At 33.2% G+C, this 16,960-nt stretch overlaps 8 non-coding genes across 8 annotated transcripts; all 8 read right to left on the reverse strand.

The window, feature by feature from the left end:
* Positions 1-383: 383 nt before the first annotated feature.
* Positions 384-486, reverse strand: LOC127089890 (small nucleolar RNA Z279/snoR105/snoR108). Its single transcript, XR_007791440.1, has one exon. It is a non-coding gene; the product is annotated as a small nucleolar RNA Z279/snoR105/snoR108 (small nucleolar RNA).
* A 913-nt stretch (positions 487-1,399) lies between these two features.
* Positions 1,400-1,503, reverse strand: LOC127089800 (small nucleolar RNA Z279/snoR105/snoR108). Its single transcript, XR_007791354.1, has one exon. It is a non-coding gene; the product is annotated as a small nucleolar RNA Z279/snoR105/snoR108 (small nucleolar RNA).
* A 951-nt stretch (positions 1,504-2,454) lies between these two features.
* Positions 2,455-2,557, reverse strand: LOC127089892 (small nucleolar RNA Z279/snoR105/snoR108). Its single transcript, XR_007791442.1, has one exon. It is a non-coding gene; the product is annotated as a small nucleolar RNA Z279/snoR105/snoR108 (small nucleolar RNA).
* A 912-nt stretch (positions 2,558-3,469) lies between these two features.
* LOC127089801 (small nucleolar RNA Z279/snoR105/snoR108) lies at positions 3,470-3,573 on the reverse strand. Its single transcript, XR_007791355.1, has one exon. It is a non-coding gene; the product is annotated as a small nucleolar RNA Z279/snoR105/snoR108 (small nucleolar RNA).
* A 952-nt stretch (positions 3,574-4,525) lies between these two features.
* On the reverse strand, positions 4,526-4,628 carry LOC127089893 (small nucleolar RNA Z279/snoR105/snoR108). The gene has a single exon (XR_007791443.1). It is a non-coding gene; the product is annotated as a small nucleolar RNA Z279/snoR105/snoR108 (small nucleolar RNA).
* A 914-nt stretch (positions 4,629-5,542) lies between these two features.
* On the reverse strand, positions 5,543-5,646 carry LOC127089859 (small nucleolar RNA Z279/snoR105/snoR108). Its single transcript, XR_007791410.1, has one exon. It is a non-coding gene; the product is annotated as a small nucleolar RNA Z279/snoR105/snoR108 (small nucleolar RNA).
* Positions 5,647-6,598: 952 nt separating this feature from the next.
* On the reverse strand, positions 6,599-6,701 carry LOC127089926 (small nucleolar RNA Z279/snoR105/snoR108). The gene has a single exon (XR_007791475.1). It is a non-coding gene; the product is annotated as a small nucleolar RNA Z279/snoR105/snoR108 (small nucleolar RNA).
* A 919-nt stretch (positions 6,702-7,620) lies between these two features.
* LOC127089808 (small nucleolar RNA Z279/snoR105/snoR108) lies at positions 7,621-7,723 on the reverse strand. Its single transcript, XR_007791361.1, has one exon. It is a non-coding gene; the product is annotated as a small nucleolar RNA Z279/snoR105/snoR108 (small nucleolar RNA).
* Positions 7,724-16,960: the final 9,237 nt, after the last annotated feature.

The raw sequence follows: 16,960 nt of genomic DNA on the forward strand, positions 1-16,960 counted from the left end.
CATATTTATTGATGATTATAGTAGATATGGTTATGTGTAATTAATGATACACAAATCTAAATCCTTTTAAAAGTTCAAGAAATTTAAAATTAAGAACAAAATCAATTGGACATGAATATTTAAATCATTCGAGCAGATCAAGGTGGTGAATATTAAAAAAAAATATTTTTCTAAATATCCAATTTTTGGTGCTTATTAATTTCTTTTTATATCTTAAATAGTAAATTTGTCATGTAAAAAGTTTGGCATTTTTTTAACATTTACAATAAATTTTAAACATATTTTAAAAGAAAATAAACACATGGAATAAATTACATAAAATTAAATTCAAAAGTAACAAAACATTTGATAACTAGATTTACCCCCTTTAGGTTTGGACTATAGAGATCAAATTGGTCAACGGAGAGTGCCCAATTGTCGTATCAGGCTTGGGGCAGACACCCAACTTGCATATTTAATGCGAGACTAGGCCACTCATCATATCTCATTATTGCCTGAAGAATCATTGATTAATAACACTATAATCTACTATTCTTCGATGTGGGACTAATATAAAGCAATTTTTTTGTTTACAACACTGAATTCCATGTAGCAAAAAGTGACAACACCACTTCCAATTTTATTGTGCGGTTCAATGTTGCATTAGTTTAGCTGCAGACTCAAGTGATCTATCAACCGCTTTGGGTTCTATCTCATGGACGAGATTTGGCTTAATGTATTTTATCTTTTTCTTTTCTGAATCTTGTACTCGAATGCCATCTCATTTTCATGGGATGTTATAACAAATAAAAATTATGGAGAATAAGCTTAAATAGATATAAATTTTAGAGAAACTAAAATATCATTTAATCTTATGTTATGTATTAAATTTATTCTTCAAATATCTTTAAATTAATGTCTCCTGTTTTGAAGATAGAGATAAGGGTGTTTTACATATGGATGGACCGACATTTCTGTATATACTGATGTATGTGAATCATTGAATACATTAGGCATAAGAGGTATTTAGTACTTCATCATATTTATTGATGATTATAGTAGATATAGTCATGCGTATTTAACGATACAAAAATCTAAATCCTTTGAAAAGTTTAAGAAATTTAAAATGAAGAAAAAATCAATTGGACATAAATATTCAAATCATTTGAGCTGATCAAGGTGGTGAATATTTAAAAAATAGTTTAGCTCTCTAAATATCCAATTTCTGGTGTTGATTAATTTTTTTTATATTAAACAAGTAAATTTAACATGTAAAAATTTGGTATTTTTAATCATTTACAATAAATTTAAAAATTATTTAATAAGAAAATAAACACATGGAATAAATTACATAAAACTAAATTCAAAAGTAAACAAAATATGTTATAACTAGATCTACCCCTTTTAGGTTTGGGCTACAGAGATCAAATTGGTCAAATTAGAGTGCCCAATTGTCGTAACCAGGCTTGGGGCTGACACCCAAGTCGCATATGTAAAGCGAGACTAGACCACTCATCATATCTCATTACTGCCTGAAGAATCATTGAATAATAACCCTATAATCTACTATTCTTATAGCGGTCTTGTATTTCTATATCCCTAGATCTTCGATGTGGGACTAATATAAATCACACGTTTTTTTGTTTACAACACTGAATGCCATGTAGCAACAAGTAACAACACCACTTCCAATTTTGTTGCGCAACTCAATGTTGTAATAGTTTAGCTGCAGATTCAAGGGATCTATCAATCGCTTTGGGTTCTATCTCATGGACGAGATTTGGCTTAATGTATTTTATCTTTTTCTTTTCTGAATCTTGTACTCGAATGTCGTCTCATTTTCATGGGATGTTATCAGAAATAAAACTTATGGATAATGAACTTAAGTAAATGTAAATTTTATAGAAACTACAATATCATTTAATCTTATATATGTATTAAATTTAATCTTCAAATATCTTTAAATTAATGGCACCTCATTTTTAAGATAGACATAAGGGTGTTTTACATATGGGTGGACCAACATGTCTGTATATATTGATCTATGTGCATCATTGAAATACATTAGGCATTAGAGGTATTTATTACTTCATCATATTTATTGATGATTATAGTAGATATGGTTATGTGTAATTAATGATACACAAATCTAAATCCTTTTAAAAGTTCAAGAAATTTAAAATTAAGAACAAAATCAATTGGACATGAATACTTAAATCATTCGAGCAGATCAAGGTGGTGAATATTAAAAAAAATCTTTTTCTAAATATCCAATTTTTGGTGCTTATTAATTTCTTTTTATATCTTAAATAGTAAATTTGTCATGTAAAAAGTTTGGCATTTTTTTAACATTTACAATAAATTTTAAACATATTTAAAAAGAAAATAAACACATGGAATAAATTACATAAAATTAAATTCAAAAGTAACAAAACATTTGATAACTAGATTTACCCCCTTTAGGTTTGGACTATAGAGATCAAATTGGTCAACGGAGAGTGCCCAATTGTCGTATCAGGCTTGGGGCAGACACCCAACTTGCATATTTAATGCGAGACTAGGCCACTCATCATATCTCATTATTGCCTGAAGAATCATTGATTAATAACACTATAATCTACTATTCTTCGATGTGGGACTAATATAAAGCAATTTTTTTGTTTACAACACTGAATTCCATGTAGCAAAAAGTGACAACACCACTTCCAATTTTATTGTGCGGTTCAATGTTGCATTAGTTTAGCTGCAGATTCAAGTGATCTATCAACCGCTTTGGGTTCTATCTCATGGACGAGATTTGGGTTAATGTATTTTATCTTTTTCTTTTCTGAATCTTGTACTCGAAAGCCATCTCATTTTCATGGGATGTTATAACAAATAAAAATTATGGAGAATAAGCTTAAATAGATGTAAATTTTAGAGAAACTAAAATATCATTTAATCTTATGTTATGTATTAAATTTATTCTTCAAATATCTTTAAATTAATGTCTTCTGTTTTGAAGATAGAGATAAGGGTGTTTTACATATGGATGGACCGACATGTCTGTATATACTGATGTATGTGAATCATTGAATACATTAGGCATAAGAGGTATTTAGTACTTCATCATATTTATTGATGATTATAGTAGATATAGTTATGCGTATTTAACGATACAAAAATCTAAATCCTTTGAAAAGTTTAAGAAATTTAAAATGAAGAAAAAATCAATTGGACATAAATATTCAAATCATTTGAGCTGATCAAGGTGGTGAATATTTAAAAAATAGTTTAGCTCTCTAAATATCCAATTTCTGGTGTTGATTAATTTTTTTTATATTAAACAAGTAAATTTAACATGTAAAAATTTGGCATTTTTAATCATTTACAATAAATTTAAAAATTATTTAATAAGAAAATAAACACATGGAATAAATTACATAAAACTAAATTCAAAAGTAACAAAATATGTTATAACTAGATCTACCCCTTTTAGGTTTGGGCTACAGAGATCAAATTGGTCAAATTAGAGTGCCCAATTGTCGTAACCAGGCTTGGGGCTGACACCCAAGTCGCATATGTAAAGCGAGACTAGACCACTCATCATATCTCATTACTGCCTGAAGAATCATTGAATAATAACCCTATAATCTACTATTCTTATAGCGGTCTTGTATTTCTATATCCCTAGATCTTCGATGTGGGACTAATATAAATCACACGTTTTTTTGTTTACAACACTGAATGCCATGTAGCAACAAGTAACAACACCACTTCCAATTTTGTTGCGCAACTCAATGTTGTATTAGTTTAGCTGCAGATTCAAGGGATCTATCAATCGCTTTGGGTTCTATCTCATGGACGAGATTTGGCTTAATGTATTTTATCTTTTTCTTTTCTGAATCTTGTACTCGAATGTCGTCTCATTTTCATGGGATGTTATCAGAAATAAAACTTATGGATAATGAACTTAAGTAAATGTAAATTTTATAGAAACTACAATATCATTTAATCTTATATATGTATTAAATTTAATCTTCAAATATCTTTAAATTAATGGCTCCTCATTTTTAATATAGACATAGGGGTGTTTTACATATGGGTGGACCAACATGTCTGTATATATTGATCTATGTGCATCATTGAAATACATTAGGCATTAGAGGTATTTATTACTTCATCATATTTGTTGATGATTATAGTAGATATGGTTATGTGTAATTAATGATACACAAATCTAAATCCTTTTAAAAGTTCAAGAAATTTAAAATTAAGAACAAAATCAATTGGACATGAATATTTAAATCATTCGAGCAGATCAAGGTGGTGAATATTAAAAAAAAATATTTTTCTAAATATCCAATTTTTGGTGCTTATTAATTTCTTTTTATATCTTAAATAGTAAATTTGTCATGAAAAAAGTTTGGGATTTTTTTAACATTTACAATAAATTTTAAACATATTTTAAAAGAAAATAAACACATGGAATAAATTACATAAAATTAAATTCAAAAGTAACAAAACATTTGATAACTAGATTTACCCCCTTTAGGTTTGGACTATAGAGATCAAATTGGTCAACGGAGAGTGCCCAATTGTCGTATCAGGCTTGGGGCAGACACCCAACTTGCATATTTAATGCGAGACTAGGCCACTCATCATATCTCATTATTGCCTGAAGAATCATTGATTAATAACACTATAATCTACTATTCTTCGATGTGGGACTAATATAAAGCAATTTTTTTGTTTACAACACTGAATTCCATGTAGCAAAAAGTGACAACACCACTTCCAATTTTATTGTGCGGTTCAATGTTGCATTAGTTTAGCTGCAGATTCAAGTGATCTATCAACCGCTTTCGGTTCTATCTCATGGACGAGATTTGGCTTAATGTATTTTATCTTTTTCTTTTCTGAATCTTGTACTCGAAAGCCATCTCATTTTCATGGGATGTTATAACAAATAAAAATTATGGAGAATAAGCTTAAATAGATGTAAATTTTAGAGAAACTAAAATATCATTTAATCTTAAGGTTATGTATTAAATTTATTCTTCAAATATCTTTAAATTAATGTCTCCTGTTTTGAAGATAGAGATAAGGGTGTTTTACATATGGATGGACCGACATGTCTGTATATACTGATGTATGTGAATCATTGAATACATTAGGCATAAGAGGTATTTAGTACTTCATCATATTTATTGATGATTATAGTAGATATAGTCATGCGTATTTAACGATACAAAAATCTAAATCCTTTGAAAAGTTCAAGAAATTTAAAATGAAGAAAAAATCAATTGGACATAAATATTCAAATCATTCGAGCTGATCAAGGTGATGAATATTTAAAAAATAGTTTAGCTCTCTAAATATCCAATTTCTGGTGTTGGTTAATTTTTTTAAAATTAAACAAGTAAATTTAACATGTAAAAATTTGGCATTTTTTTTAACATTTACAATAAATTTTAAAATTATTTATTACGAAAATAAACACATGGAATAAATTACATAAAACTAAATTCAAAAGTAACAAAATATTTTATAACTAGATCTACCCCTTTAGGTTTGGGCTATAGAGATCAAATTGGTCAAAGTAGAGTGCCCAATTGTCATAACCAGGCTTGGGGCAGACACCCAAGTCACATATGTAAAGCGAGACTAGACCACTCATCATATCTCATTACTTCCTGAAGAATCATTGATTAATAACACTATAATTACTATTCTTATAGCGGTCATGTATTTCTATATCACCAGTTCTTCGATGTGGGACTAATATAAAGCGAACGTTTTCTGTTTACAATATTGAATTCCATGTAATAACAAGTTACAACACCACTTCCAATTTTGTTGTGCAGCTCAATGTTGTATTAGTTTAGCTGCAGATTCAAGGGATCTATCAATCGCTTTGGGTTCTATCTCATGGACGTGATTTGGCTTAATGTATTTTTTCTTTTTCTTTTCTGAATCTTGTACTCGAAGGCCGTTTCATTTTCATGGGATGTTATCAGAAATAAAACATATGGATAATAAACTTAAGTAAATGTAAATTTTATAGAAACTAAAATATCATTTAATCTTATATATGTATTAAATTTAATCTTCAAATATCTTAAAATTAATGGCTCCTCATTTTTAAGATAGACATAAGGGTGTTTTACATATGGGTGGACCAACATGTCAGTATATATTGATGTATGTGAATCATTAAAATACATTAGGCATTAGAGGTATTTATTACTTCATCATATTTATTGATGATTTTAGTAGATATGATTATGTGTATTTAATGATACACAAACCTAAATCCTTTTAAAAGTTCAAGAAATTTAAACTTAAGAACAAAATCAATTGGACATGAATATTAAAATCATTCGAGCAGATCAAGGTGGTGAATATTAAAAAAAAATAAAGTTTTCTAAATATCCAATTTTTTGTGCTTATTAATTTCTTCTTATATCTTAAATAGTAAACTTGTCATGTAAAAAGTTTGGCATTTTTTTAACATTTACAATAAATTTTAAACATATTTAAAAAGAAAATAAACACATGGAATAAATTACATAAAAGTAAATTCAAAAGTAACAAAACATTTGATAACTAGATTTACCCCCTTTAGGTTTGGACTATAGAGATCAAATTGGTCAACGGAGAGTGCCCAATTGTCGTATCAGGCTTGGGGCAGACACCCAACTTGCATATTTAATATGAGATTAGACCACTCATCATATCTCATTATTGCCTGAAGAATCATTGATTAATAACATTATAATCTACTATTCTTCGATGTGGGACTAATATAAAGCAATTTTTTTGTTTACAACACTGAATTCCATGTAGCAACAAGTGACAACACCACTTCCAATTTTATTGTGCGGTTCAATGTTGCATTAGTTTAGCTGCCGATTCAAGTGATCTATCAACCGCTTTGGGTTCTATCTCATGGACGAGATTTGGCTTAATGTATTTTATCTTTTTCTTTTCTGAATCTTGTACTCGAAAGCCATCTCATCTCATTATTATGGGATGTTATAAGAAATAAAACTTATGGAGAATAAGCTTAAATAGATGTAAATTTTAAAGAAACTAAAATATCATTTAATCTTATGTTATGTATTAAATTTATTTTTCAAATATCTTTAAATTAATGTCTCCTGTTTTGAAGATAGAGATAAGGGTGTTTTACATATGGATGGACCAACGTGTCTGTATATACTGATGTATATGAATCATTGAATACATTAGGCATAAGAGGTATTTAGTAATTCATTGTATTTATTGATGATTATAGTAGATATAGTCATGCGTATTTAATGATACACAAATCTAAATCCTTTGAAAAGTTCAAGAAATTTAAAATGAAGAAAAAAATCTATTGGACATAAATATTCAAATCATTCGAGCTGATCAAGGTGGTGAATATTTAAAAAATAGTTTAGCTCTCTAAATATCCAATTTTTGGTGTTGATTAATAGTTTTTTATATTAAACAAGTAAGTTTGTCATGTAAAAATTTGGCATTTTTTAACATTTACAATAAATTTAAAAAATATTTAATAAGAAAATAAACACATGGAATTAATTACATAAAACTAAATTCAAAAGTTACAAAATATTTTATAACTAAATTTACCCTTTTTAGGTTTGGGCTATAGAGATCAATTGGTCAAAGGAGAGTGCCCAATTGTCGTAACCAGGCTTGTGGCAGACACCCAAGTCGCATATGTAAAGCGAGACTAGACCACTCATCATATCTCATTACTGCCTGAAGAATTATTGATTAATAACACTATAATATACTATTCTTATAGGGGTCATGTATTTCTATATCTCCCGATCTTCGATGTGGGACTAATATAAAGCACATGTTTTTTGTTTACAACACTCAATTCCATGTAGCAACAAGTTACAACACCACTACCAATTTTGTTGTGCAGCTCAATGTTGTATTAGTTTAGCTGCAGATTCAAGGGATCTATCAATCATTTTGGGTTCTATCTAATCGACGAGATTTGGGTTAATGTATTTTATCTTTTTCTTTTCTGGATCTTGTACTCGAATGTCGTCTTATTTTCTTGGGATGTTATAAGAAATAAAACTTATGGATAATAAACTTAAGTAAATGTAAATTTTATAGAAACTAAAATATCATTTAATCTTATGTTATGTATTAAATTTAATCTTCAAATATCTTTAAGTTAATGGCTCCTCATTTTTAAGATAGACATAAGGGTATTTTACATATGGGTGGACCAACATGTCTGTATATATTGATGTATGTGAATCAGTGAAATACATTAGGCATTAGAGGTATTTATTACTTATGTGAAAACCTATATAATATATATCTAGAATAATATCATACAAGTGTTAATAATTGGTACTGATCCAACATAAGTGCCTAATGGCATCAATATATATATATATATATATATATATATATATATATATATATATATATATATATATATATATATATATATATATACATGTCCAAACTAAAACATCAAAGGAACATGTTATACAATAATGCCTAACAATAAAAAATCTAAGAACTATGTGCAATATCTTCATTGCACACAACTCCACAGCGAAAGATCATGATAAACAGCATCCCTTGAAACATCCATAACAGCTTCTCTTAGATTCAACATGCAAGGATTATCTGAAAAATAACAACAATAATGGGATGAGATAATAATCTCAGTGAGTTCTCCTATCCTATGGGTCCACTCGGCTCTACAGGGTTCCTATTTGATTCTAACTCAAGTATTCACCTTCCGTTATTTGTGCATCACTCGCACCTTGTAACTAGGACTTGAGTAACCGAGGGATAAACACAATGTATGGAAACATGTCACTTGATTTCACATAACTCAACAAATCACTATTCGGATTCACGCAACATTGAGTAACCGTATGATTTGACTTTCATGGTGGATATCAGGTTCCCCTATGGGACTCGAACCCACTTTTAAGAACCATTGCTCGTATGGGTTTCGAACCCACTTTTAAGAACCATCACTCGTATGGGACTCAGACCCACTTTGAGTATTTTTCACCATATGGGACTCTAACCCACTTCTAAGAGCCATCACTTGTATGGGACTTGAACCCACTTTGAGTATTTTTCACCATATGGGACTCTAACCCACTTAGGTGTCCACCTTTCTCCAATGTCTGTTATGATTGGGACTCAAACCCAATTGAGGCGCGAATCATTGGTGCCACATCCCCACTTACCGCTTTACATAGCCTTGAAGTGGTATGTGCACAATCATAACTAATTCCGAATACGTGATTAACTCCCAATAACCGATAGGGCTTTCGGAGCAATGCTCCTCACCAAAGTATATCAAACGATTCTCATGACATCATATCAATTCTCATGGCATCATAACATGATCCATTCTCATACATAAATCACACATGTTCCATACAAAGCATATTGATTCACTTACCATGTGGATATTCATCCATGATACACACCTAGATACCGTTGCATCCAAGCATCACCGTATACTCATTTCCATAACCTAGATTATCTTTCTAAGTTATTAATTGAGTTATTCTCCTAGGTTTCCTCACTCATCTTTGTAGAGTTTTAATCATATCATTTCACATCCAAACATATCAACCATGTTTAACATCCACCATAATATAATTCATAGAATTTGTAAGACACATAATATACTTTAACATGTTATCATAATAATATCCTTTTTCGTTATCTTACTAACGCATCCGTTCGCATCCAAAACGGAGTTATAATCCTTAACTAATTCATTAATCTATCTTAATCAAGATTTAGATTAACATTTATTCATTGCATAAGTATTCAACACAACATCTTTGGCCTTGTGGTAAGGCTTGTATCATTTCAAGGAGGTCTCGGGTTCGAATCTCATTGGTGGCATATTTTAATTCATCAATTAATTAATTCATGTCAATAGATTGATCAAATGAATCAATCCATTGAATGTGAATTTCTCTAAAAAATTTCAAAAATAGAAAGTTCAAACAATCGAATGGTTCTTCCTTTTTCTTCAAAAATTCATCTTTTAACTCCATTTATACCATCCCTAACCATCTTTAATTCATCCCATCAACCCAACCAACATTAGCATCATGTAAACAAGGGACAACACCTAAATCCATCACAACATAACATCCATTCATATGGAAACATGAAAGATCACAAACAACATAGAACAACAACAACTACATGGCACCAAGGGGAGTATAAACACAACAAGTTCATCACAAATTCTCACAAATCCTAACCCCCAAACATGGATTATTTCCCCCCAAATGCTAAATCTATCTAAGAACTCACCTTGGAGATGAAGATGGTGAAATAGATGTGAAGTTGGTGATGATGATGATGATGAAGATGAGATGATGGTGGTGATGATGAGTTTATGAACTTTCCTCTTCTTCTTCCATGAGTATTCTTCTTCTCCTCTTCTTTCTTCTCTTCTTCTTATCCTTTCTTCTTTTCTTTCTTTCTGATATCTCTACTTCTCTCTTACCTACTACCTCTCTTCTTATCCACTTCTTCTTTTCTTTCTACACCACACAAATATATAACATATAATATATATATATATATATATATATATATATATATATATATATATATATATATATATATATATATATATATATATATATATATATATATATATTATAATATTATGTAGTAATAAAATATCCCAATTGATATTTCATCTTCCAGTACCAATTGACCAATTATTAATGTTACCAAAAATGTCCTCTCTTGTACTTATTAATATTGGTCTGTCTCTTTTATTAATAATTAATCCCTTCAGAGTCCACTGGTTACTCTATTGGTCCCAATTGACAACATTTAGAGCACATAGGAGCTCAAATTGTTACAAATGATAATAGATAAAGTACATAGGAACTCAATTGGTCTTAACTGACAACTAATTGATGATTATAATAGATATGGTTATGTGTATTTAATGATACACAAATCTAAATCCTTTTAAAAGTTCAAGAAATTTAAAATTAAGAACAAAATCAATTGGACATGAATATTAAAATCATTCGAGCAGATCAAGATTTAAAATAATAATAAAAAAATTTAGTTTTCTAAATATCCAATTTTTGGTGCTTATTAATTTTTTTATATATTAAATAGTAAATTTGTCATCCAAAAAGATTGGCATTTTTTTAACATTTACAATAAATTTTAAACATATTTAAAAAGAAAATAAACACATGGAATAAATTACATAAAATTAAATTCAAAAGTAACTATAATACCCCGTATTTCCATAAATGCTTAAATTCCTATTAATTGAGATCAACTGACTTCCTATGTGCTCTAAAAGTTGCCAATATGGATAAATAGAGCAAATAGTGAGTTCAGGTTGACTTAATTAATATTATTTGGAACTGACCTTTTATTAATTGGGACATTTTGGTAACACTAATAATGGGTCAATAGCTCTGATAGAACAAAAGTTACAAGTTAGTGCCACTTGAGATATTTGTTACTACCACTTCACCACTTTCCAACCACACAAATCTTAATGGCCACTTGTTTATGACCTTTGACCCACTCACCACCACATGTTTGTGTCTTATACCACCTACCACTTGCCATTTGTTTTCTTTGTATCAGAAAGGATAAGTAGAGAGAAAGGAAAGCATAGAAAGAAAGAGGAAGCTTAAGAGAAGAAGGAAAAGCAAGGCTATTGGAGAAGAAGAAGAAGGAAAAACTTAGAACCAAAACCATAATCTTCATCCTCATTTCATCTTCCACGATTTCTCCTCTTCAATTTCTTGAGGTGGGTTCTAGTTAGAAACTTTAGGTTTCTAGAAAAGTTAGGGTTGTAAAATGTTAGACAAATCATGAATATCCATGTTATAAGATGAATACGTTCTTGCTCTTGTTGATTTCCATGAACATGTGTCTTTATGTGTTTTATGATTGGTATGATAATATGATTTGTTATGGTTATGTTATGATGTTGAAATCCTTGTAGTTATGAATTTGGGATGCTTGTTGTACATGTGTATATGAACATGTAGTGAGATGGATGTGTTGGAAGAATGAGTGTGGGTTTGATTGGAAATGGAGTTACAGAGGAAAATGGTGTTCTGAGAAGTGGAAAAATGAAAATATGAGTGAACCAATCGATTGGCCCCTGTTATCAATCGATTGACAGCCATTAGTTTAGCAGAAAAATGAAATTTTTACAAGACCAATCGAGTGACACTGCATGTCAATCGATTGCACAAACTTGCTATTTATGAACAGTGGAAATTTTCAGCAGGATCAATCGATTGACACTCAGGATCAATCGATTGACACTCAACAAATTTTGAAAAACAGAAATGTGAGTGGAACCAATCGATTGGGCTTCCCTAACCAATCGATTGACTCATGTTAAAAACCTCAAAATCCATTTCCTAAGTGTTTCTAAATGCATTCTTCCATCCATTAATCAATTGTGATGCTATGTTTATGTTGAATACATGTTAATGGTGAAAATTACATGATGAATCTAGTGAGTTAACCTAGGATTGAAATTAGGTCATGAGTGAGGTTTATAATCTAGATAATGCGAGAATACGATAATCATTCGTACGACGCTTATGTGGAGGTCGTGGACAAATTGTTGCCATGATTGAGAACGAGACGCATTGTATGGAACATGCCATGTTATTGTTGTGTATTGTGGTGAATGAAGTCACCTATGATTGATGAATTTTGTTATGGTTCGTGGAACCGATGATTGTAGAACCGATCATGTATTCAGAATGTGTGTTTTCTGTGATGGTACACATCTCTATTCGTATGCTTAAACGTGTAAGCATTGGGATGTGGGACCAATAATTCGAGCCTCAATTGGGTTTGAGCCCCAACCATGGCGGACATGGGGGAAAGGTGGACACCTATGTGGGTTAGAGTCCCATACGGTGAAAGATACCCTAGGTGGGTTAGAGTCCCATACGGGTGACGATCGCTTGAACTGGGGATTAAGCCTCATAGAGGACCCGATATCCACCGTGAAAGTCGAATCATACGAACATGCATGAACCGGGCCTGGCTTAGACGTAAGTCCATTCGGGAATTGATGTGTCGTGATCTGAATAATGATCGTGGTTGAGTTATGAGAACTCAGATGCATGTTGCCATACAATTGCGAGTAAGTTCCCCATTGCTCAAGTCTTCGTTCCCTTGTTGACTTGAGTTGGATATGAGCTGAACATCGATTAGAAAACCCTGTAGAGCCGAGTGTGTTAAGATAATAGAAAGAGAGAGAATGAAATGATTTGTATTTCATTCATGTTAAAATAGAAAACAATCAGTAGCTATATATAGCTGGAATAGTTTGTTATCATAGAGAGGACAACTCACTATCAAACTTACAACTGTGCACTAACAAACTTACAACTCACTATAAAACAAACTGTAGAGTATTGTATTCTAATAGTCCCCCTCAGAATCAGAGGGTGTTTTCAGTAATTCCCTTTTACTAAAAACTCTTAGCTTGTCTCTTAGAGGCAGAAATTTGCCAGCAGAGAGAGGTTTGGTTAGTGCATCTGCCCATTGATCTTGAGCAGGAACATGAACCACAGTTAATCTCTTGCTGATGACCTTTTCTCTGAGGAAGAAAATATCTAATTCCATATGTTTTGTTATGTTATGAAGCACAGGGTTGTGAGCTAGAGTAACAGTGCTTAGATTATCACATAGGATCTTAGGAATCTGAAAAGTGCATTGTAATTCAGTGAGCAGAGATTGAACCCATAACATCTCAGAGGCAAGTTGGGCCATGCTCCTGTACTCTGCTTCAGCACTTGATCTAGCCACAAGTTGTTGCTTCTTTGACCACCAAGAAATCAGATTTGGCCCAAGAAACACACAAGCTTCTGAGGTTGATCTCCTGTCATCAGGATCTGCAGCCCAGTCTGCATCACAAAAACCTAAGAGAGAAAGAGGCTGCTGTTTAGGTGTAGGTTGAATGAGAAGGCCATAGTGAAGTGTCCCACTGAGATACCTCAGTATTCTCTTGACAGCTTTCTAGTGATCCTCCAAAGGGTTGGACAAAAATTGGCACACCTTGTTAACAGCAAAGGACAGTTCAGGCCTGGTCAAGGTTGCATACTGCAATGCTCCAACAATAGATCTAAACAAGGTGGGATCAGCAACATTATCTGACCCAAACTTAGACAGTTTGCCGCTAGATACCATGGGTGTAGGCATAGCATTAGCTGTAGCCATATTCACTCTAGCAAGCAAGTCACTCACATACTTGGTTTGAGACAAAATGATAGAACCATTAGGCAGATGGGAGACTTCAATCCCTAAAAAATAATCCAACTTACCAAGATATTTTAGAGCAAAATTAGAGTTGAGACTCTTAATAAGTTGAGCAATATAGGAAGTGGAATTCCCTGTGATGATGATATCATCAACATAGACTAGGACCATGATGATGAGGCTGTTGTTGTGAAGATAGAACAGACTTGGATCACACTTGCTAGGTTGCAGTCCATAATGCAGAAGGGAACCCTTGAGTCTGTCAAACTAGGCTCTAGGAGCCTGCTTTAGACCATATAAAGCCTTGTTCAGCTTGCAAACCAAGGACTTGTCAGTAGACTCAAAACCAGGAGGTTGTATCATATACACCTCTTCTTCAAGAAGCCCATTAAGGAATGCGTTATTAACATCAATTTGTTGCATCTGTCAGTTATTTGTGACTGCAAGGGTTAGCACAAGTCTGATGGTAACAGGTTTCACTACTGGAAAAAAGGTTTCTGAGAAATCACTTCCAGCTTGTTGGTGAAAACCTTTGGCAACTAGCCTTGCCTTGTATTTGAGAATGGTACCATCAGGGTTTTCTTTTACACGAAAAACCCATTTGCAGCCTATGGGTTTCTTGGGTTCAGATGGAGGCACCAAAGACCAAGTCTGATTTTTCAAAAGGGCCTGATATTCATCTTGCATAGCCTGAAACCAGTGAGGAGTAGCGAAAGCCTGCTTGATTGAGGTAGGTTCCATATGAGTTAAGAGCAAGGTAGGATTGACTCTAGGCTGAATAATTCCATTTTTGGCACGAGTTAGCATAGGATGAATGTTGAGAGGATGAATGGGAGGAATAGGGACAGAATTAAGGGAAGAAGCAGTGTCAGGAGAGTTTGAGAAAGGGGAAATGATGCTGGCCTCAGCCAGATCAGAGAATGCAGAATGATGCATGGGAGAAGAAGGAGAGCCTACATTAGAAACAATAGGAGATATAGGCTGAGTTGGATTGGAAGAGGGGGGGTTTTCAGCAATGTGGGACTCAGCAGTAGAAGAAGATGGCTGAGAGGAAGCAGTGGGTGAAACATGTTACAGTGGAGGAATATTAAAAGTAGGTATAGGAGGAGAAGTAGAAGGAAACCAAGAGGCAGAAGTGGTGGAAGTAACAGGAGTAGAGGAACTAGGAAAGAGCTCAGGATAGGGAAATCTGGCTTCATGGAACTGAACATCTTTAGAAATATAGATGTGTCCATCAGCTGAAAGGCATTTATAGCCTTTGTGAACAGAAGAGTACCCTAGGAAAATGCATTCCTGAGATTTAAAGGAAAGTTTGTGAGAGGTATAGGGTCTAAGGAAAGGAAAACAGGCACATCCAAAAGCTCTAAGGGAAGAGTAGTCAACCCCATGAACACTTGTTCAGTTCTAGGCAGTGAAGATGCATCAGACAAATTTGAAATCTCAGGCGTGACATGGTGCGAAGCACCTGAATCCGGATACCACCATTGGTTGTTAAAGTTGGGATCAAAACCTGCTAAGAAAGCTTGAGGTTGAGGTTGCCTTGGTGGTGTAGGTCTTGGTGCATGAGCATAACCAAAGGCAGAAGGAGGATATGGTGAGCGTGGCATCATCATGAAAGGATTAAAGGGAGTTCTTGGTGAAGGATAGGACTGAGCGCCTGAATATGAGTACCTATGATAGCATATAGATGCTTGGTTTGTGGTAGATTTGACAAGAAACTTTACCAGATCTACCACCTCCACGTCCAAATCTTCCATCGCCACGGCCAGATCGACCACCACGAGATCCATAACCATTAATGTCAGCGTTGGCGTTAACATGACTAGTACCAACCGGAAAATTGGAGGCAGTATCCACACCAGAAGCTTCAGTCGAGAACGACTGAGAAGACGGTGGTGTTTGAGCAAGATTCACCGAAATAGGTTCAGTAACCACAACTTTATGGTTCTTCTCCAGACGCGATTCATGAGCAAGGAGACTCAATTCAAGCTCTTCTATCGTACTGAGATCCTCTTTGCTGTTCATTGCAACAACAATAGGATTAAACTCTTCAGGAAGAGCATCGAGAACTATTTCGATGAGATTTCGCTGAGGAACAGGATCACCAATGGATACCAGAGATTCACTGATGTCACGAACACGAATCATGAATTCAGTTATCGTGCGCGAACCTTTGGTGAGATTGCAAAGTTCCGATCGGAGTTGACGCGCCTTGGTAGTGAGCAAGGTGTTGAAGTAACATTGAACTTCAGACCACACTTGCCATGAGTACATGCAATCAACCAGTTTCGAAAGAATGGAATCAGAGATTGTAGAGAGGAGCCAGGTGCAGATGAGCGCATCTTGCTGTTCCCAGTCAAGATACGAAGGATTCGCACCACCGGTGACCGGATCTGCTCCGGGAAGGAAGCGCGGAGGAACAAGCGGCGTCGTCACAAATCGTTGCAGTTTGTGACCGCGAATCACACCTTCAATCTGCTGTTTCCATTGCTTGAAGTTTTTCTCATCAAGCTTGAAAGAGATGAGATGCGAAAGTTTGATGTGAGGAGGGAGAAAACCGCCCTCGGAATTGAAGGGAGAAGCCATGGGAGCACGGGAAAGAAAGGCTCAAGATACCATGTTAAGATAATAGAAAGAGAGAGAATGAACTGATTTGTATTTCATTCATGTTAAAATAGAAAACAATCAGTAG

The sequence above is a fragment of the Lathyrus oleraceus genome, chromosome 5 (assembly GCF_024323335.1).
Source record: "Lathyrus oleraceus cultivar Zhongwan6 chromosome 5, CAAS_Psat_ZW6_1.0, whole genome shotgun sequence".
In the NCBI taxonomy this organism is placed as follows: Eukaryota; Viridiplantae; Streptophyta; class Magnoliopsida; order Fabales; family Fabaceae; genus Lathyrus; species Lathyrus oleraceus.